At 39.5% G+C, this 23,843-nt stretch overlaps 1 protein-coding gene across 1 annotated transcript in view; it reads right to left on the minus strand.

The window, feature by feature from the left end:
- Positions 1–7,233, minus strand: part of LOC309475446 (uncharacterized protein) — an 81,641-nt gene extending 74,408 nt beyond the window's left edge. The window contains exon 1 of the mRNA XM_082138236.1: positions 7,206–7,233. The gene's annotated coding sequence lies outside the window, so the exon portion shown is untranslated. The remainder of the gene's footprint in view (positions 1–7,205) is intronic.
- Between the last annotated feature and the right edge of the window lie 16,610 nt (positions 7,234–23,843).

Here is a 23,843-nt window from a genome sequence, read left to right on the forward strand (position 1 = left end):
GGCTGATTTTGCAAAGAAATCCACATTCAGACCAAAATATCTGACTTCCTGATGGCCGGAGCTAATGAATGTAAATTAGAAAGTTGTCCGGCTTGATGAGTACAATATACAAACTATTTTTTTTTTACTGTAGTTAAAACTAACCCGCCCACTTTTGTCAAAAGCATGTTGTTGAAAGTGACACACTTCCTGCTGCCAGTTGGTGGCGCTATAACTTTGACTCACAATAGTTACATCCATCTGATCGGCCTCTTACCACGAACACACTGCTGAAGTTTCATCAAGATCAGTTAATGTATGCAGAAGTTATTCCACTTCGTGTTTCTCTTTTCTCGCCATAAATTCGTTTCCTCGCCACGGCCAAACTGTTCGAAATATCAAAAATCCGTCCGCAATTTAGAATCCTCAATGTCTTGACTTCATGCACACCGAGTTTGGTGGGGATTGGATGAATTCTCTAGGAGGAGTACTTCGCATTCCACAGCAAGCGTTTTCCAAACAACCCATAATAGTCGACTTCCTGTTGGGCTGGCGTAAAACTTGACCGGGGGAAAGTTGTTCGGCCCGATGATATCTATATGTGTACCGAGTTTCAAATTAATTCATGCAAACGTGTTTGATCTATGGACCAAGTTTTGGGACCCCGTTCAAGGGGGCGCTGTTGAGCCCCCCTGCCACGCCCGGGTACCAGCTTCAACCCGTCCCTGATGGCAGGGGGTTCCGACTTGTATGTAAAGTTTCAAGAGTTTTCGAGCACGTTAAGGACCCCAAAAGCCCCTGAAACCTTGATTAACAATATAAAAGCAATAGTCAAATCCCCCCTCCCCTCACACACACAGAGACACAGAGAGAGGGAGAGAAAATTCTTCAGAAAATCCACATTCAAACCAAAATATCTGACTTCCTGTTGATCTGAGATTATGACTTTAAATTAGAAAGTTGTCCGGCTTGATGAGAACAATATACATAACGATTTTTGTTAATGTAGGTAAAACTAATACCCCATTTTTGACTAAAGGTGGCGCTACTGAGCCCCTCACCACGCCCGTTTCTGAAACTTTGCACATGTCTACTGGCTAATAAATGTGATGTGTCTGTCGAGTTTCATGCAATTTCAAGTATGTTAAGAGTCTCAAAAGCATCAAAAAAGAATATTAAAGTTTGATGCGTTGCCACGGCAACAGGATCTAAGATATCAATAATCCTTTCACAGGTCTACATCTGCCGTGTGTTTACATTATACACATAAAGTTTGAAGCAAATCTGGTAAAAATAAGAGGGTGATTTCAAAGCATTTTGAAAGTGACACACTTCCTGCTGCCAGTTGGTGGCGCTATAACTTTGACTCACAATAGTCACATCCATGTGATCGGCCTCTTACAACGAACACACTGCTGAAGTTTCATCAAGATCATTTAATGTATGCAGAAGTTATAACACACTTCCTGTGTCCCTTATTCGCCATAAATTCGTTTCCTCGCCACGGCCAAACCGTTTGAGATATCAAAAATCCGTCCGCAATTTAGCATCCTCAATGTCTTGACTTCATGCACACCGAGTTTGGAGGCGAATGGATCAATTCCCTAGGAGGAGTAGATCAAATTCCACAGCATGCGTTTCCAAACAACCCATAATAGCCGACTTCCTGTTGGGCTGGCGTAAAACTTAGAGCACGAAAGTTGTTTGGCCCGATGAGATCTATATGTGTACCGAGTTTCATATTATTACATGCAAGTGTGTTTGATTTATGGACAAGTGTTCGGATCCCGTTCCAGGGGGCGCTGTCGAGCCCCCCTGCCACGCCCGGGTACCAGCTTCAGCCCGGCCCTGATGGCCGCAGGTTCTGACCCGTGTGCAAAGTTTCAAGAGTTTTCGAGCATGTTAAGGGCCCCAAAAGTGCCCGAAAGGTTGACAAAATAATAATAATAATAATTATAAATAATCCTACCGGAAACAATAGGGCCTTCGCCCTTTCAGGGCTTGGGCCCTAAAAAAGACTGCTTCACAATATCGTCCGGTGACGTTAAAAACCTTGAAATGGAGACATTCTTTTACCCTTACGAAAAAGTATACTAAGTTAATTTGATTAATTATACTTATGTAATGTTCAAGTGTATTTTTAAGTATACTTCATGTAGTACGTATACTAATTTTAGTGTACTATTTCAATACTGCTTGGGACTAAATTGGGCCACTTTTATTCTATAAAACTATATGTTTAAGTGTACTATAAAGACGCGTTTCCGCCGAAATTATCCGGAACAATTTATGCCAGGAACTTCATCTAGACCCGGTTCTCTTTCAGTCGCTCACGTTCGACGTAACGTTGAGGTGACGACGTAATTGGGATCGCCTTGAGAGACCAATCTACTTCGAGACTATTAAAACAAGCCAATGCATACGAATTGGCATGCGATAATTGCATCACCTGCTCTGCTTGCTGCGCGAGCATATAACGAGCCGCAGGTGCGTCGCATATTGGGCCCTATTTTAACGATCTGAAACACAAGTGTCAAGCGCAAAGCGCAAGTAACTTTGTGGGCAAGAATCAAAGTGTATGCGCGTTGTGCACACGCTAAATTGATTATGGCCAAGCATGCGCCCTTAAAATAGCATATAAATAACATGCGCAACGCGCCACTGACTTTAAACTATTTTTTCCTGGTTAGTGGCGCAATTGTTTTCTAAACCATCAAAATAGCATGAAGGAACGTTTGCGCCGGAACACGCCTCCTTTTTTGCGCTGAGCCGCCCAGGGAGCGCAAGTTCATTCCCTAGTTTAGCGACGTGCTTCTGTAGAGGGAAAAGCGCGCTTTGCGCGGGTGCAAAATAGGAATGATACATGCGTCGGTGTACAAAGTCAATTGCGCTGGGTGCAAGATAGGGCCCATTGTCTTTCGCTTTGGACCCGAGCGGTTCCTGCTCTACAATCTTCTGAGAGTGTTAAACTTCAAAAGAAGAAAACGAGTCTGCTTCTTCAGGAGAACGCCTCTTCAAGCTGGTGTTGGTGTTACAGCGCAAACAGTGCTGGCCGCGATCTCACAGAAACAAAAACAGCTGTTTTCACAGCTCAGAATGTTGCGCCTTCAATGAGAATGTGAGTGCTCACATCAGGCTTGCACTTTTGTCCTGTTTGTGTAGCCGTGGTCATCCCTGGGTGCTTCAGCACCAGAGAGAGCATTTTTTTCCTGAAAGAGCATACATGGTTTGACACTGCGTCTTTTTCACTGCGTTTTTTTTGCGTCTACGCAAGTATGCGTTTTCCCCCAGTGAGCCTTCTTGCACAGACCTTGTGCAAAGTCAGGGAGGACGAGGAGCAGGTCTTGCTAGTTGCGCCGTATTGGCCCAACCCGGACCTGGTTCCCGGAACTAGTGCTCCTCGCGACAGCCCCTCCCTGGCCCATTCCTCTGAGGAAAGACCTGCTCTCTCAGAGACGGGGCACCCTATGGCACCCGCATCCAGACCTCTGGAAACTGGTTCTAGGTGACCTACCCCCCGCGGTATTTGACACCATCACTTCCGCTAGAGCCCCCTCTACGAGGCGCCTCTATGTGTTGAAGTGGAACCTGTTCGTTGACTGGTGTTCTTCTCATGAGAAGAACCCTCGATCTTGCTTGATCAGAGCCGTGCTTTCCATCCTGCAAGCAGGGCTGGAGCGAAGGCTGTCTCCCTCCACCCTTAAAGTGTATGTTGCCACGATTGCCGCACATCACAATGCAGTTGAATGTAAGTCATTGGGGAAGCACGACCTGATCGTCAGGTTCCTGAGGGGGGCGAGGAGACTAAATCTGCCTTGCCCACTCTCTATACCCTCTTGGGATTTGTCTCTGGTCCTTTCGGCACTTCAGAGACCACCCTTTGAGCCCTTGGAATCAGCGGAGTTAAAAATCCTGTTCTGTAAGACAGTTCTCCTGGTTGCTTTGGCCTCCATCAAGAGGTTAGGGGACCTGCATGCATTTTCGGTCGCTGAATTGTGCCTAGAATTCGGCCCGGATAACTCTCACGTGATCCTGAGACCCCGGCCCGGATACGTGCTCAAGGTTCCTACAACTCCTTCCGGGACCAGGTAGTGAACCTGCAAGCGCTGCCTTCGGAGGAGGCAGACCCAGCCCTGGCTTTTCTCTGTCCCGTCCGCGCTCTGCTCCTGTGCGTGGACAGAACGCGAAGCCTCAGGACCTCAGATCAGCTCTTCGTCTGTTATGGAGGCCAGCAGAAGGGAAAGGCTGTCTCCAAGCAGAGGATGGCCCATTGGATAATGGATGCCATCGCCTTGGCTTATGAAGCCCAAGGCATGCCCTGCCCGCCCGGATTGTGAGCCCACTCCACTAGGGGTGTCGCTTCTTTCTGGGCGCTGGCATAGATATCTGTAGAGCTGCGGGCTAGGTTTTATAGCCTACGTGTTGAGTCGGTTTCTTCCTGTGTACTCGCTTCAACCAGCCGGTAACACCGAAGTTCCCACTCTTGTGTCGGCTTGCTGCACCACTCCCCTCCACATGGAGCGTATAGGTGCGCTTTTTGGCTCCAGTCGAGTTCCCCACTTGGCGAACCCTGTAGAGTTCCTCCGCACCCCTTCAGCAGTCAGACGTTGCGGAGCGTCCGACGCCAGGCCTAGTGCTCGTATGCTTGTGTAACTTGTGCTAGGCTGGGTTCCATATGTGGTGATCCCTACGGCGATCCCATATGCGTATTCTTCCACGACCGGCTCCCTGTGGTAAACACGTGTCTTGTGAAACAGTCATGAATACCCACAAAGACAATTGCCACGACACTGAAGACAGAAATCAAAATATAACCTATAGCCTAAAAAAAAAAAAAAAAAAAAAAAAAACAATATAATAGAAGAACGATCCATGTAATCATGATATGTATGTTGGGGCTTTTGTATTTCAGATAACATGTTATTTTCCTTGTCCTTGTTAGCATTATACAAAACTAATTTAATATGTATTATTCTATTGCACTAAAGATAAAGATTTTGTATTATATTTACCTTGGATGTATGCAAATGAGTAAGTGTGTCATGTATATTTCTGTGAGAGTTTCCACACGACGACGTGTTTTTATGATCTTCTGAAAAGGGTTTACACCATGATATGTTTAGCTCCTTATCAAAAACATAATCTCCATCACAGTTTGCAATGCCACAAGCAAAGTAATCTCCATCAAGTAACAAGATGAAGATCCACATTACAGGTGGAATCAAGCAAGATATGAGAGCTTGAGGCCAGTTCTTCTTAGTATCATCATTCTCTCCAAGAGGGCAATCAAACCATCCATGTCTAAAAGGTCTTAATAAGAGGAACATTAAACAAAGAGTAAAAAAAGCAGGTCCAAAGAACATGCCTGCAGTTAACTGTATATTGACATATTTGTTGCATGGGCATGAGAAGTGTTGATCCACCAAGGCCTCCAATCCGATTAACAAAATGCTCAATGGAAAAGAGCTGAAAAGAGCTGATGCTTTCAGGAATGTGAGTAGTTTGCTTAAAAGATCTTGAGGCAACGGCATGATGCTCCTGTCTCTTGTAGTCTGTAGTCTGGTTCACAATTTTTTTTAATATATGGTGAACAGATCCCCTTTAATAAAGAAGATCATTCATATCAGCAAAATGAATAATCATCCGATTTTACATTTATGAACATACCAACATTTAGCAGACATGCTAATCTGAATGGGTGTAAAGTTGTATACATGTATATAGTAAATAGTATATATATTACAAAATGTAAACTCTCATCTCTCTTAATGCTAACTTGTTAGTGGGCTACATCAGAGAGCACATTAAAAACATAAAAATAAATCCAAAACAAGACACGGGGCCCTATCTTGCACCCAGCGCAATTGACTTTGTACACCGACGCATGTATCATTCCTATTTTGCACCCGCGCACAGCGGACTTTTCCCTCCACAGACGCACGTCGGTAAATTAGGGAATGAACTTGCGCTCCCGGGGGCGGTTCAGCGCAAAGAGGAGGCGTGTTCCGTATATATATATATATATATATATATACGGGAATACGGGGGAGTAATCTGGGTTCGGGCCAAAAACCGAGCCCGGAGCCCTCTCCTCGGACAGCATGCCAAATACGCATAACATTTACGCCATCTAACTTATATGTAAGTGTGAACCTATGAAAATAGCTTTTGTGCATTAATGAGGACAAACTCTGAGCTTTTGGTTTTTGCTGAAAGACATCATGAAATCATGAATAAAACACATCAATTGTACATCATTGTATAGTCAAATAAGGTCAAATTCATTTATATAGCACTTTTAACAATATAGATTGTTTCAAAGCAGCTTTACAGATGAAATTATGTATGCAGATGAAAATCTGCTGCACCATGCTTATACTATTCTTATAATAAGGAATATTATCCCTTTGGAAAACTGGACAAAGGACATGTAGGATATCCTTTGCACATAATTTCTATTATCTACACTCCTCCTTATGTAACCACTATTAACCACTTTTTGATGCTATGGGCCAATTTTAACAAGGGCCTGCCCATGTATGGGCACTGAAGGCACAGCATGAATGATGGCAAACAACATGAATCAGGCTTGTGACCACATGGCCATATTTTAAATGTATTTATTTAAAATATTTATTTTTGTATTTATTTGTTTGTTTATTTATTTATTTATTAAGGAAGATAAAAAAAATCTAAATTAATGAGAATAATTGAAATGCATAACTGAATAACAATGATTAAGTGTGATTTAAGGCAGATTATTTAATTTGAAATTACAATATTTCATTCAGTGATCTCAAAGATATTTAAAATCTTAAAAATGAATACAATTTCTGTAATCATTTAACCATTAAATGACATGCAATATTTATCATACCTATACTTTATCATTAAATTACATTTTATTGTGTTTACTATCAATTTATGACTACCTTTTATTATTAATTTTACTGTTATTAATTATGTTAGCATGAAGTATTTGATGTGATTCATAGCCTATAATGGAATTTGCTTAATGGCTAGTTTAAACAAAGTGAACTTTAACCATCCTCATGTTCATGGACTACCTCAGAGAGCATATAAAAAATAAAAAATAAACTTTTAAAGTCGAGCAAATAGATGTGCTACATGACTAAAGGAATAAAGAAATGACTTGAATGTTTTACTTTTCCTGAATCCCACAATAAAACAGAAATAACCTTATATAAGCAAATAACTTTGCTTACCTGCAAATAGTTTGAATTCACTTCGATACACAGCATTTGGCTGCAGAGATTGTGTGTTTTTTTTTCTAATTTAAAGGGGCCATGACATGAGAAATCAAACTTGCCTTGATCTTTTGGTATATAAGAGGTCTTTGTACCATTAAAACTTCCTGCAAGTTTCATAGCTTAAGACGTCCTCCCCATTATAAACGAAGCATTTATTTAATCAAGCTCTAATAGGGATCCATGGTAAGAAGTGATGTCACGGTACAAAGTGACGTACCAGTCGTTTGGATATGACCCCCTCCAGCACAAGACAACTACGCCTCATTTCGCATCATCGCATTGTTGTCACGCCAACAGGTGTTTAGTCGACGACTCGACGTGCATCGTCTGTTTACAAGAAGATTGCAATGACACGCAGATGTGCTGTTCCTGGCTGTGGACAGACAAAAGGTTTGAATACGCTGCCGAACGATCCAGACGTCAGGGAAAAATGGATGCAGTTTATTTTTTGCGGGCTTCCCAGTCACGGCAGTGTTCATTTAAGTGTGTATTCTCTACATTTCAAGGATGACTGTTTTTAGAACAAATCCCAATGATGCAGGCTTTGCCAGAAAACTTTTGCTTAAAGATCAGGCCGTGCCGACTATTCTGGGCCCAACAACTACACCGCAAACTGTAAGTAATGTATTTCATCTTAAAACTACTTTTAGCCAATGACATTAGCCAATCATAACAGTGGGTGTAAACACTGAACTCTTAAAGGGGAAACACCCCCAAAACAGACTGTTTGAATCAGAGGATGATTTTTTGTCCAAAAAACTATATTAATACTATAATTGCACCTAAGGGAACATAATAAAACAAAAACAAAAACCATGTCATGACCCCTTTAAGTGTAACAGTAGTAAACTTTAAGTGCACAGCTAGTTCAAAACTACGTTTCTCATTTGTACTGTTTCTGTTACAACAAGTGAACTTATATACAAGTACTATTTTAATACTTGTAGCACATTTTTTAGCTAATTAAAGTACACTTTGAAGTAGTTTTAGAGGAGATTTGAAAGAGAAAGAGTAGCTTTGAAGTAAATTCCTATGTACACTACCAGTGGACTAGCCTACACAAATTCAGATACTCAGAATTAGGAACCGTAACACAGTTCAGATGTTATGGAAAGGAGGATGCAGGAACCGGCGAACATTTAAAGAATTTATTAACAAAACAAAACAAATACAAAACGAAAGTAAAGACAGCAGCCACTCACGGACAACTGCTGTCACATAATAAAACATAAACCACACAACATTAGTCCAGGCCTGGCCTCTCTCGATCTCCACTGTCGCCGCTCCTCCTTTTATGCTTCCCTTCCGCTCCTCCGTGAGAGATTCGAGACTAGTGCGATTCTCTCACAGCCCTCGACCTAGTCCTGCTCTCCACAGGAACATTTCTGTTTTCTTTATAACTCAATATTTTCAAACAATGTAAGTTTATAAGACAATATGTAAAACTATGTGATAAAAAGTATTTAATAGGCTATACAATCAAAAGAGTAAACACAAATATACAAGCCAAGTAGGCTATACTTAGAATCAGAGGTGGGAGTAAGTCACACATGTGCAAGTCACAAGCAAGTCTCAAGTCTTTAACCTTCAAGTCTCAAGCAAGTCCAAGTCAATTTTGTGAAAAGCAAGTCAAGTCAAGTCAAGTCACTGCTTTATGTCAAGCAAGTCAAGTCAAGTCGTAGCTTGGGTCACAAGTCACTGGCAAGTCATACAAACGTTTGATGATTTCACTGAATTTATATATTAAAATAAGTTAAAACTACAGAAGTTGTGGACTATGGTTTTATTTGCAACATTTTTTTTAAATATGCATTTCCACATACAGCTGAGTGGTTACTACAATAAAAATCTAAAAAATAAATAAAATTTCAAACTACATAGCCTAAAATGTAAATGTAACTGAAATTAGGCCAACATTAAAGCATGAAAAAATAAATATGCCTCAAACATTGCAGAAGACCATTAAACGGTATTAAACAATTCACAATTCAAGTATAATGGTTCCTATGCCACCAAATGGCATTCTTCAAACTGGCATCCCCTTTATACAAGTTATATATTTTTAATTATGAAGTTTAAACCGCCAATAGGTGGCGCCAAATCACCGTCTTAATGTACGAGTCATAGAATTCATTCAACTGATTTGTTCAAAACGGCAGATTCGTTCTGGAACTAAGCAACTATAGGTCACTGAATCACAGATACGCATAACTCTTTCTGTGGCTTGTTTGGAATTATTGTCATTGGAGAAATAGAGCAAAAACAGAGAATATTTGGAATACCATGTCTAAAATGTCACATCACAATATTCACTCTTTGTTTACTGAACTGTTTTATAAAATCATTATCACATTTGCAATCGCGCCAATATTCTGGAAATATTTTTTAATCCCATATGTTATAGGCTAATTATAAAAATAACTCATACTAGGGCAATTTTTCCACCACATTTTGAATTTTGGGTGCATATTAATTCTGCTGGCATTTTGCCCCCAAACCCCTGATAACATCTAACCCTGCTTTAAGAGAAACATAAAACACACAACACATTAACAGTTTTCTATGTTGTTTTTCGTCATTGGAAAGAACGACATATTTGGCTTTAAAGCATGATTTGAAAGAAATGTGGCAAATGTAATACAAAACATATGCCATTATCATTTGAATATTGACAACATTAAGCTACATTTGAAAACATTATTGTGTATAAAGAGGCATGCTGTTTTGACCAATATTCTCTCTAGATTTAACGATAGTCAAATTAACTATAACAAACAGGTTAAACAAGCCATAGCTTACTTTTAGACCGACGTGGTGAATGAAGTTCGACTGTTCGAGGTTGTGATGGCCGTCGTCCGATATCCCTCGCCTGTTATTATGCGTACAGCAAATGTTCTTGTATGAATATGGTCAATATTAGTGTTTATATCCAAAAAGAAACGATGCTGGGAGATGTTATTGTATTTAGCGCGCTGCCGCGCTCACCGCGATGTATGTTTTTTTCTGGGCTTGTGCAGCGTCACGCAATCGCGCAGAATCTGATGACTGGCGTCAATGGTTCCGTTGCTTTCATTTTGTTCATCAATTGATGTTGCGATGATTTATATAAAAATGTATATCAAGTCATTCTCGAGTCATACAGTTCAAGTCAAGTCAAGTCTCGAGTCATTGGATCTCAAGTCAAAGTCAAGTCGAGTCATTTTCTTAATTTAGTCAAGCAAGTCTCAAGTCCTTAAATTTGCGACTCGAGTCTGACTCGAGTCAAGTCATGTGACTCGAGTCCCCCATCTCTGCTTAGAATACTTAATTAGGGCCCAAGCCCTGAAAGGGCGAAGGCCCTATTGTTTTCGGTAGGATTATTTATTAGGGCCCAAGCCCTGAAAGGGCGAAGGCCCTATTGTTTCCGGTAGGATTATTAGGGCCCAAGCCCTGAAAGGGCGAAGGCCCTATTGTTTTCGGTAGGATTATTAGGGCCCAAGCCCTGAAAGGGCGAAGGCCCTATTGTTTTCGGTAGAATTATTTATTATTATTCTTATTCTTATTTTTCTGTCAACCTTTCGGGCACTTTTGAGACCCTTAACGTGCTCGAAAACTCTTGAAACTTTGCACACGGGTCAGAACCCGCGGCCATCAGGGCCGGTCTGAAGCTGGTACCCGGGCGTGGCAGGGGGGCTCGACAGCGCCCCCTTGAACGGGGTCCGAAAACTTGGTCCATAAATCAGACACGCTTGCATGTAATAATATGAAACTCGGTACACATATAGATCTCATCGGGCCGAACAACTTTCGTACTTTTACTTTTTACGCCAGCCCAACAGGAAGTCGGCTATTATGGGTTGTTTGGAAACGCATGCTGTGGAATTTAATGTACTCCTCCTAGGGAATTCATCCATTCGTCTCCAAACTCAGTCAGCATGAAGTCAAGACATTGAGGATGCTAAATTGCGGACAGATTTTTGATATCTCAAACGGTTTGGCCGTGGCGAGGACACGAATTGATGGCGAATAATGGAAACAGGAAGTGTGTTATAACCAGTGATGGGAATAACGGCGTTATAAATAAACGGCGTTACTAACGGCGTTATTTTTTTCAGTAACGAGTAATCTAACTAATTACTGCTTCCTCCATTACAACGCCGTTACCGTTACTGTCAATAAAAATGCGGCGTTACTTTAATTGAGCTCACTGAAGCGGTTTTCTTCCGAGTAGGCTCTCTCTCTCAGCCATAGGAGCTGCAAAGTTTTTTCTCTGGTGTGTGAGTGTTTATGAGGCGCGGGACTCGACAAAAGCGAGGCGAATGCCGCGAGCGTGCTCGACAGTGCACGAGAGAGACCGAGTGTGTCCGAGAACGCGCTCGACAGTGCGCGAGAGAGACCGAGTGTGTCCGAGAACGCGCTCGACAGTGCGCGAGAGAGACCGAGTGTGTCCGAGAACGCGCTCGACAGTGCGCGAGAGAGACCGAGTGTGTCCGAGCAACGAGCATAAATACTTTATTTATAAATAAATTACACATATCAGCATTAGAATAATCTCTGTAGCATATTGGTATCATATGCAATGTTTTAATTAGTTTATATAACATAAACTCCAAAATAACCTGCAGGGAACGTTCAAACATATTTGTTTGACGGTTGTGAGCACGTGTGGCAAACACGACTAGAATTTGGCTAAAATAACCTCTGATAATGACGTTCTCTGTAGGTTATAAAAATAAACCCCCAAAAGATTATATTGTATTATTATTATTTATGTTGATACATTGTTCAGTATTATATTGAAAGCACTTTTTGTTAAACTTACTATTGTGAGGAAGAAAATACTTCAAGTAGGCTATACAGAATGTCTACCAGTTGTAAAGGTGTGTGAGTTTTATTATTTTAATTATATGCACTAGTGTATGTGTATGTATATTTTTATTAGGCTACTATTTATTTATTTTTGGTACATTTCTTAAAGGGATACTTCACCGTTTTTTCATATTAAACTATGTTATTCCCTTAACTAAGACGAGTTGATACATACCTCTATCGTCTCAGTGCGTGCACTAAATCCCTCTGTCTTGCGGCGAAACTTTGTTAGCCCAGTTCATTTAATATGGGCCAAGCAGAGAAGCTACCAAACACCTCCACGTTTTCCCTATTTAAATACAGTTACTCGCGAAGTGTAACTCGACCTAGGACGGTGACACAAAACAAAACGTTGCGCTTTTCTAAGCGTGTAAAATGGATAACTATTTTGTATGGCGGAATACCATAGCAAGTGCTTGTAAGCACTTCGACTTGGCGTAGTAATATCTTCACTCGTGAAAAATCCTCTCACCGGCCCCCGCTCCCTCTAGTGAAGATATTACTGCGCCAAGTCGAAGTGCTTACAAGCACTTGCTATGGTATTCCGCCATACAAAATAGTTATCCATTTTACACGCTTAGAAAAGCGCAACGTTTTGTTTTGTGTCACCGTCCTAGGTCGAGTTACACTTCGCGAGTAACTGTATTTAAATAGGGAAAACGTGGAGGTGTTTGGTAGCTTCTCTGCTTGGCCCATATTAAATGAACTGGGCTAACAAAGTTTCGCCGCAAGACAGAGGGATTTAGTGCACGCACTGAGACGATAGAGGTATGTATCAACTCGTCTTAGTTAAGGGAATAACATAGTTTAATATGAAAAAACGGTGAAGTATCCCTTTAAGAAGCATAATTTATTTTTAGACTTATTTGTTGGCCAGTTGTGGTCTGTGCAATAAATATTAAAAGTTCTAAACCATCTATTGTTTTATTGTTGCACTATAGTAATGATAATATTTTAATATTTAAGTTAATAGGTGTCTCTCACATTGTCCCACAGCAACATTAAAATAGTGTAGATTAGTGTACAATGTTTTATAATAATAAGATGTTCTATTTAGTGTCAATTTCATTCATTTAACATTTCATATTGGGGGTATCCAAGAAATTTCTTATATTTAAACTTTTTTTTTTTTTAAGTAACGCAATAGTTATTTTCCCTGGTAATTAGTTACTTTTGTAATGATGTAATTCAGTTACTAACGCAGTTACTTTTTGTGAGAAGTAACTAGTAACTATAACTAATTACTTTTTTTAAGTAACTTGCCCAACACTGGTTATAACTTCTGCATACATGAACTGATCTTGATTAAACTTCAGCAGTGTGTTCGTTGTAAGAGGCCGATCACATGGATGTGACTATTGTGAGTCAAAGTTATAGCACCACCAACTGGCAGCAGGAAGTGTGTCCCTTTCAAAATGCTTTGAAATCACCCTCTTATTTTTACCCAATTTGCTTCAAAGTTTATGTGTATAATGTAAACACACGGCAGATGTAGACCTGTGAAAGGATTTTTGATATCTTTAATACTGTTGCCATGGCAACGCTTCAAACTTTAATATTCTTTTTTGATGCTTTTGAAACTCTTAACATACTTGAAATTGGATGAAACTCGACAGACACATCACATTTATTAGCCCGTAGACATGTGCAAAGTTTCAGAAACGGGCGTGGTGAGGGGCTCAGTAGCGCCACCTTTAGTCATAAGTGGGGGGGTTAGTTTTATCAACAACAACAAAACTTGGTATGTGTATTGTTCTCATCAAGACGGACAACTTTCTAATTTACATTAACGATCTCCGACCAACAGGAAGAGAGATATTTTGGTTTGAATGTGGATTTTCTGAAGAATTTTCTCTCCCTCTCTCTGTGTCTCTGTGTGTGTGAGGGGAGGGGGGATTTGACTATTGCTTTTATATTGTTAATCAAGGTTTCAGGGGCTTTTGGGGTCCTTAACGTGCTCAAAAACTCTTGAAACTTTACATACAAGTCGGAACCCCCTGCCATCAGGGACGGGTTGAAGCTGGTACCCGGGCGTGGCAGGGGGGCTCAACAGCGCCCCCTTGAACGGGGTCACAAAACTTGGTCCATAGATCAAACACGCTTGCATGAATTAATTTGAAACTCAGTACACATATAGATATCATCGGGCCGAACAACTTTCGTGCTCTAAGTTTTACGCCAGCCCAACAGGAAGTCGGCTATTATGGGTTGTTTGGAAAACGCTTGCTGTGGAATGCGAAGTACTCCTCCTAGAGAATTCATCCAATCCCCACCAACCTCGGTGTGCATGAAGTCAAGACATTGAGGATTCTAAATTGCGGACGGATTTTTGATATCTCGAACGGTTTGGCCGTGGCGAGGAAACGAATTTATGGCGAGAAAAGAGAAACACGAAGTGGAATAACTTCTGCATACATTAACTGATCTTGATGAAACTTCAGCAGTGTGTCCGTGGTAAGAGGCCGATCAGATGGATGTAACTATTGTGAGTCAAAGTTATAGCGCCACCAACTGGCAGCAGGAAGTGTGTCACTTTCAACATGCTTTTGACAAAAGTGGGGGGGTTAGTTTTAACTACAGTAAAAAAAAAATAGTTTGTATATTGTACTCATCAAGCCGGACAACTTTCTAATTTACATTCATTAGCTCCGGCCATCAGGAAGTCAGATATTTTGGTCTGAATGTGGATTTTTTTGCTAAATCAGCCTCTGAATTTTTAGCCACTCCTCTTAAACTATTTATTTTATTCCCACCAAACTTTTTCAACATGATGAAAATACATTAAATATGCTAAATTGTGAACGGATAATAAATATCTCAAACGGTTTTGCTATGGCGAGGGATTAATGTCCAAAAAGGAAACACTAAAAAGCCTCAAATCTTCTAAAAATGTAATTATATACCATTTATTTCTATATAAAAGTATACAAATATTACAACTAAACCCATTTTTTTCTGTTTTTAAAAAGAATTTTATTCTAATTTTATTCTAAAATTAAAAACAGTAAAGTAAAAAAAAAAAAGAAAAAGTCATGCATAGGGCTATTCTGCCCTCTTGTGTCCAAAAGGACATCAAAATAGTATATACAACTTTTTACTAGGTAGGCCAATATTGTATTTAAATATACATTTATTAGGTATGTGTCTGAGGATATTTTCCCACCGGTTAATCGACGTGTGACACGAGCGGGTGCTTTTAAATGGTTTTGATATGGCGAGGGATTAAAGTAATGTCAAAAAAGGAATCAGAAAACATCTCATATCTTCTACAAATGTAATTATACACCGTTTATTTTTATATAAAATTATACAAATATTAGAACTAAACCCATTTTATTCTGTTTTTGCAATTCAAGAAGTATAAAAAAGTTAAAAACAGGCTATTTAGTGCTATTTGGTTCAACAAAAAAAGCAAATATAGGGCTATACTGCCCTCTTGTGTCCAAAAGGATATAAATATAGTATATTAAACTTTTTACTAGGTAGGCCTATATTGTATTTAAATATAAATGTATTAGGTATATGACTGTGAGGATATTTTCCCAACGGTTAATCGACGTGTGACACGAGCGGGTGCTTTTAAATCGCTAATATAAAAGTGAAAGTAAAAAACGGACGTCCGCACGGACATTGATAATGTTGCACACACAAATCACACACACGTTGGAAAGAATGATACTTTTAAACATAACACTAAACCGCCATTAAGTGTCGCCAGGCGACCGTCTTAATGAGTGAGTCATTGATTCATTCGTTCAAACGATTCGTTTGAATGACTGAGTCATTCATGATTAAGACATATGTTTATGGATTGATCATTCGATCTTTGAGTCAACCGATTCGTTCAAAATGCTGAAACATTCAGAAATGAGAAAACACATTGCTGAGAGATGCGCGTGATGATTCTGCTGTGATCTTTTTGTTTAACTATTTTCGCTGCTGAAACAGAACAAAAACAGTCAATATTGCATCTAAAATGTAAGTGACTTGATTGTAACTGTTTTTTAACCTGTTGTATGAAATCAATGTCACAGTTTCAATCGTGATTGTATTCAGGAAACAGCCTTCTCGTCAAGTGAGGTTGCTTAACTGTTATAAAATATATCAAAACTCCATATTTATAATTTTTATAGTCAGTAAGTTGTTAACTGAGTTTGTTTTTTGTGTGCTGATCTCATTTGTTTACATTTCTTCTGGAGAAGCTGCATGAGCCTCAGCAGCGCAACCTTGTTACCATTGATCAACTGATTACTGGTAATCCATTTATTAACAACTGTTGATTGCAACTTAAAATGAATGTAATAAAATTAGAATAATCTCTCGTTTTAGTGATTCCCAAGTTATTTTTTTGTCATTGACGTTCTAATCAGGCTACTCTGGTCGGGCAAGTAAAATTCTCTTTCAGGTTGGCCTATTGTATTTATATATAAATATATTAGGGATGTGACTGTGAGAAAATTTTCCCACCGGTTAATCGATGTGTGACACCGCTGGGGGCTTTTGAATCGGTAACTTAAAAACGAAAGTAAAATATGTTCGTCCGCACGGACATTGATAATGGTGCAGAGCGAGCGCATTGCAATCTTGATATCGCAGTCTGTTCATTATAGCCTTTATAAAATATAATAATAAAATAGTCAACCTAACATATAAAAATTACACTGCTCTGAATAGTATGAATTGTACTGACTATTTAAACACAGTAATCACCGCTAAACTGTGATGTTTCCAAGCACATATTTGCGCATGTGAAGAGGATAATTTTTCCCTTCAATAGTGGAACGTGAGTGAAGTACAAAGCCTATAATAAACAAATGTTTAGCATCCAAAAAATGTTATATATATATATATATATATATATATATATATATATATATATATAAACACACTTAAAAAAAATATATATATATATATATATATATATTTTGTTTTTGTTTTTTTTGTTTTATATATATATATATATATATATATATATATATATATACAGTATATATATATATAAATATAGCTGCGAGCAGCGATGGAGGGCCCAAGCCGGTGAAACCGCCACCCCGGTGCCTTTAGTGTAACTAAAGGCACCAGGGTGGCGGTGCCACCGGCTTGGGCCCGCAATCGCTGCTCGCAGCTATATTTATTATTATTCTTCTTCTTATTCTTATTTTTCTGTCAACCTTTCGGGCACTTTTGAGACCCTTAACGTGCTCGAAAACTCTTGAAACTTTGCACACGGGTCAGAACCCGCGGCCATCAGGGCCGGGCTGAAGCTGGTACCCGGGCGTGGCAGGGGGGCTCAACAGCGCCCCCTTGAACGGGGTCCGAAAACTTGGTCCATAAATCAGACATGCTTGCATGTAATAATATGAAACTCAATACACATATAGATCTCATCGGGCCAAACAACTTTCGTACTTTTACTTTTTACGCCAGCCCAACAGGAAGTCGGCTATTATGGGTTGTTTGGAAACGCATGCTGTGGAATTTAATGTACTCCTCCTAGGGAATTCATCCATTCGCCTCAAAACTCGGTCAGCATGAAGTCAAGACATTGAGGATGATAAATTGCGGACGGATTTTTGATATCTCAAACGGTTTGGCTGTGGCGAGGAAGCAAATTTATGGCGAATAATGGAAACAGGAAGTGTGTTATAACTTCTGCATACATTAACTGATCTTGATTAAACTTCAGCAGTGTGTTCGTTATAAGAGGCCGATCACATGGATGTGACTATTGTGAGTCAAAGTTATAGCGCCACCAACTGGCAGTAGGAAGTGTGTCCCTTTCAAAATGCTTTGAAATCACCCTCTTATTTTTACCCGATTTGCTTCAAAGTTTATGTGTATAATGTAAACACACGGCAGATGTAGACCTGTGAAAGGATTTTTGATATCTTTAATACTGTTGCCATGGCAACGCTTCAAACTTTAATATTCTTTTTTGATGCTTTTGAGACTCTTAACATACTTGAAATTGGATGAAACTCGACAGACACATCACATTTATTAGCCCGTAGACATGTGCAAAGTTTCAGAAACGGGCGTGGTGAGGGGCTCAGTAGCGCCACCTTTAGTCATAAGTGGGGGGGTTAGTTTTATCAACAACAACAAAACTTGGTATGTGTATTGTTCTCATCAAGACAGACAACTTTCTAATTTACATTAACGATCTCCGACCAACAGGAAGAGAGATATTTTGGTTTGAATGTGGATTTTCTGAAGAATTTTCTCTCCCTCTCTCTGTGTTTCTGTGTGTGTGAGGGGAGGGGGGATTTGACTATTGCTTTTATATTGTTAATCAAGGTTTCAGGGGCTTTTGGGGTCCTTAACGTGCTCAAAAACTCTTGAAACTTTACATACAAGTCGGAACCTGCGGCCATCAGGGCCTGGCTGAAGCTGGTACCCGGGCGTGGCAGGGGGGCTCAACAGCGCCCCCTGGAATGGGGTCCGAAAACTTGCTCCATAGATCAAAGTAGCTTGCATGAATTAATATGAAACTCGGCACACACATAGACCTCATCGGGCCGAACAACTTTCGTGCTCTAAGTTTTGCGCCAGCCCAACAGGAAGTCGGCTATTATGGGTTGTTTGGAAAACGCTTGCTGTGGAATGCGAAGTACTCCTCCTAGAGAATTCATCCAATCCCCACCAACCTCGGTGTGCATGAAGTCAAGACATTGAGGATTCTAAATTGCGGACGGATTTTTGATATCTCGAACGGTTTGGCCGTGGCGAGGAAACGAATTTATGGCGAGAAAAGAGAAACACGAAGTGGAATAACTTCTGCATACATTAACTGATCTTGATGAAACTTCAGCAGTGTGTTCGTGGTAAGAGGCCGATCAGATGGATGTAACTATTGTGAGTCAAAGTTATAGCGCCACCAACTGGCAGCAGGAAGTGTGTCACTTTCAACATGCTTTTGACAAAAGTGGGGGGGTTAGTTTTAACTACAGTAAAAAAAAAATAGTTTGTATATTGTACTCATCAAGCCGGACAACTTTCTAATTTACATTCATTAGCTCCGGCCATCAGGAAGTCAGATATTTTGGTCTGAATGTGGATTTTTTTTGCAAAATCAGCCTCTGAATTTTTAGCCACTCCTCTTAAACTATTTATTTTATTCACACCAAACTTTTTCAACATGATAAAAATATATTAATGATGCTAAATTGTAAACGGATATTGAATATCTCAAACGGTTTTGCTATGGCGAGGGATTAAATTAATATCAAAAAGGAAGCAGGAAACATCTCATAACTTCTAAAAATGTAATTATACACCATTTATTTTTATATAAAATTATACAAATATTAGAACTAAACCCATTTTATTCTGTTTTTGCTATTCAAGGAGTATGAAAAAGTTAAAAACAGGCTATTTAGTGCTATTTGGTTCAACAAAAAAGCAAACATAGGGCTATACTGCCCTCTTGTTTCCAAAAGGAAATCAAAATAGTATATAAAACGTTTTACTAGGTAGGCCTATTGTATTTAAATATAAATGTATTAGGTATGACTGTGAGGATATTTTCCCATCGGTTAATCGACGTGTGACACGAGCGGGTGCTTTTAAATCGCTAATATAAAAGTGAAAGTAAAAAACGGACGTCCGCACTGACATTGATAATGGTGCACGTTGGAAAGAATGATACTTTTAAACACTAAACCGCCATTAGGTGTCGCCAGGCGACCATCTTAATGAGCGAGTCATTGATTCATTCGTTCAAACGATTCGTTCGAATGACTGAGTCATTCATGATTGAGACAGATGTTTATGGATTGACCATTGAATCTTTGAATCAACCGATTCGTTTCAAAATGCTGAATCATTCAGTAATGAGAAAACAAGTTGCTGTGAGATGCGAGATGGTTCTGCTGTGATCTTTAACTATTTTTGCTGCTGAAACAGTCAAAAACAGTCAATATTGCATCTAAAATGTAAGTGACTTAATTGTAACTGTTTATTAACCTGTTGTATGAAATCAATGTCACAGTTTCAATCGTGATTGTATTCAGGAAATAGTAGCCTACTCGTCAAGTGAGGTTGCTTAACTCTATGTTATAAAATATATAAAAACTCCATATTTGTCATTTTTATAGTCAGTATGTTGTTAACTGGGTTGCTTTTTTGTGTGCTGCGCTCATTTGTTTACAATTCTCCTGGAGAAGCTGCATGAGCCTCAGCAGGGCAACCTTGTTACCATTGATCAGTAATACATTTATTATTAACTGCTGATTGCAACTTAAAATGAATGTAATGAAATTAGAATAATCTCTCGTTTTAGTGATTCCCAAGTAATTTTTTTTGTTATTGACATTCTAATCAGGCTATACTCTGGTCGGGCAAGTAAAATTCTCTTTCAGGTAGGCCTATTGTATTTATATATAAATATATTAGGGATGTGACTGTGATAACATTTTCCCACCGGTTAATCGACGTGTGACACCGCTGAGGGCTTTTAAATCGCTAACTTAAAAGCGAAAGTAAAATACAGACGTCCGCACAGACATTGATAATGGTGCGGAGTAGAGCGAGCATTTTCAATGTATTCCTATGGAAGTAGGAATAAACTAATACATTTTATTTATGTTTTTATGTGTCCACTGTTCAACTGCAACCGCGTCACACACACACACACACACATTCCAGAATTGCAATCTTGACATCGCAGCCTGTTCATTATAGCCCTAATACAATATAATAATAAAAATAGTCAACATAACATATACGAATTACACTGCTCTGTTTAAATAGTCAGTAGTACAATTTGTACTATGCACAGTAAGCAGAGCTCCACTGTGATGTTTCCAAGCACATTTTTGCGCGTGTGAAGAGGATGATTTTTTCCATCGATATTGGAACACGAGTGAAGTACAAAGCCTATAATAAAGAATAGTTTAGCATCCAAATACATCGCAAATATTGAAACATTTTGATTCTAATGAGAGGGTTACGTGAGACCAACACGGCTTACTTTCGTTTTTATTTTTACATTAAATTTAAAGGATTTGTTGTGGAATATTTTGAGTGTATCATAAAATCTGAATAAGGTGAGACAAGTAATATTTTCTGTCTTATATATATATATATATATATATATATATGTATATGTGTGTGTGTGTGTGTGTATATATATATATATATATATATATAGGCCTATATATATATATATATAAATATAGCTGCGAGCAGTGATGGAGGGCCAAAGCCGGCGGCACCGCCACCCCGGTGCCGGGGTTGCGGTGCCACCGGCTTGGGCCCGTAATCGCTGCTCGCAGCTATATTTTATTATTATTCTTCTTCTTATTCTTATTTTTCTGTCAACCTTTCGGGCACTTTTGAGACCCTTAACGTGCTCGAAAACTCTTGAAACTTTGCACACGGGTCAGAACCCGCGGCCATCAGGGCCGGGCTGAAGCTGGTACCCGGGCGTGGCAGGGGGGCTCGACAGCGCCCCCTTGAACGGGGTCCGAAAACTTGGTCCATAAATCAGACACGCTTGCATGTAATAATATGAAACTCGGTACACATATAGATCTCATCGGGCCGAACAACTTTCGTACTTTTACTTTTTACGCCAGCCCAACAGGAAGTCGGCTATTATGGGTTGTTTGGAAACGCATGCTGTGGAATTTAATGTACTCCTCCTAGGGAATTCATCCATTCGCCTCCAAACTCAGTCAGCATGAAGTCAAGACATTGAGGATGCTAAATTGCGGACAGATTTTTGATATCTCGAACGGTTTGGCCGTGGCGAGGACACGAATTGATGGCGAATAATGGAAACAGGAAGTGTGTTATAACTTCTGCATACATTAACTGATCTTGATTAAACTTCAGCAGTGTGTTCGTTGTAAGAGGCCGATCACATGGATGTGACTATTGTGAGTCAAAGTTATAGCGCCACCAACTGGCAGCAGGAAGTGTGTCCCTTTCAAAATGCTTTGAAATCACCCTCTTATTTTTACCCGATTTGCTTCAAAGTTTATGTGTATAATGTAAACACACGGCAGATGTAGACCTGTGAAAGGATTTTTGATATCTTTAATACTGTTGCCATGGCAACGCTTCAAACTTTAATATTCTTTTTTGATGCTTTTGAGACTCTTAACATACTTGAAATTGGATGAAACTCGACAGACACATCACATTTATTAGCCCGTAGACATGTGCAAAGTTTCAGAAACGGGCGTGGTGAGGGGCTCAGTAGCGCCACCTTTAGTCATAAGTGGGGGGGTTAGTTTTATCAACAACAACAAAACTTGGTATGTGTATTGTTCTCATCAAGACGGACAACTTTCTAATTTACATTAACGATCTCCGACCAACAGGAAGAGAGATATTTTGGTTTGAATGTGGATTTTCTGAAGAATTTTCTCTCCCTCTCTCTGTGTCTCTGTGTGTGTGAGGGGAGGGGGGATTTGACTATTGCTTTTATATTGTTAATCAAGGTTTCAGGGGCTTTTGGGGTCCTTAACGTGCTCAAAAACTCTTGAAACTTTACATACAAGTCGGAACCCCCTGCCATCAGGGACGGGTTGAAGCTGGTACCCGGGCGTGGCAGGGGGGCTCAACAGCGCCCCCTTGAACGGGGTCCCAAAACTTGGTCCATAGATCAAACACGCTTGCATGAATTAATTTGAAACTCAGTACACATGTAGATATCATCGGGCCGAACAACTTTCGTGCTCTAAGTTTTACGCCAGCCCAACAGGAAGTCGGCTATTATGGGTTGTTTGGAAAACGCTTGCTGTGGAATGCGAAGTACTCCTCCTAGAGAATTCATCCAATCCCCACCAAACTCGGTGTGCATGAAGTCAAGACATTGAGGATTCTAAATTGCGGACGGATTTTTGATATCTCGAACGGTTTGGCCGTGGCGAGGAAACGAATTTATGGCGAGAAAAGAGAAACACGAAGTGGAATAACTTCTGCATACATTAACTGATCTTGATGAAACTTCAGCAGTGTGTTCGTGGTAAGAGGCCGATCAGATGGATGTAACTATTGTGAGTCAAAGTTATAGCGCCACCAACTGGCAGCAGGAAGTGTGTCACTTTCAACATGCTTTTGACAAAAGTGGGCGGGTTAGTTTTAACTACAGTAAAAAAAAAAATAGTTTGTATATTGTACTCATCAAGCCGGACAACTTTCTAATTTACATTCATTAGCTCCGGCCATCAGGAAGTCAGATATTTTGGTCTGAATGTGGATTTTTTTTGCAAAATCAGCCTCTGAATTTTTAGCCACTCCTCTTAAACTATTTATTTTATTCCCACCAAACTTTTTCAACATGATACAAATATATTAATGATGCTAAATTGTAAACGGATATTGAATATCTCAAACGGTTTTGATATGGCGAGGGATTAAATTAATGTCCAAAAGGAAGCAGGAAACATCTCATAACTTCTAAAAATGTAATTATACACCATTTATTTTTATATAAAATTATACAAATATTAGAACTAAACCCATTTTATTCTATTTTTGCTATTCAAGGAGTATGAAAAAGTTAAAAACAGGCTATTTAGTGCTATTTGGTTCAACAAAAAAGCAAACATAGGGCTATACTGCCCTCTTGTGTCCAAAAGGAAATCAAAATAGTATATAAAACGTTTTACTAGGTAGGCCTATTGTATTTAAATATAAATGTATTAGGTATGACTGTGAGGATATTTTCCCATCGGTTAATCGACGTGTGACACGAGCGGGTGCTTTTAAATCGCTAATATAAAAGTGAAAGTA

The sequence above is a fragment of the Leuciscus leuciscus genome, assembly GCF_965113295.1.
Source record: "Leuciscus leuciscus genome assembly, chromosome: 15".
NCBI lineage: Eukaryota > Metazoa > Chordata > Actinopteri > Cypriniformes > Leuciscidae > Leuciscus > Leuciscus leuciscus.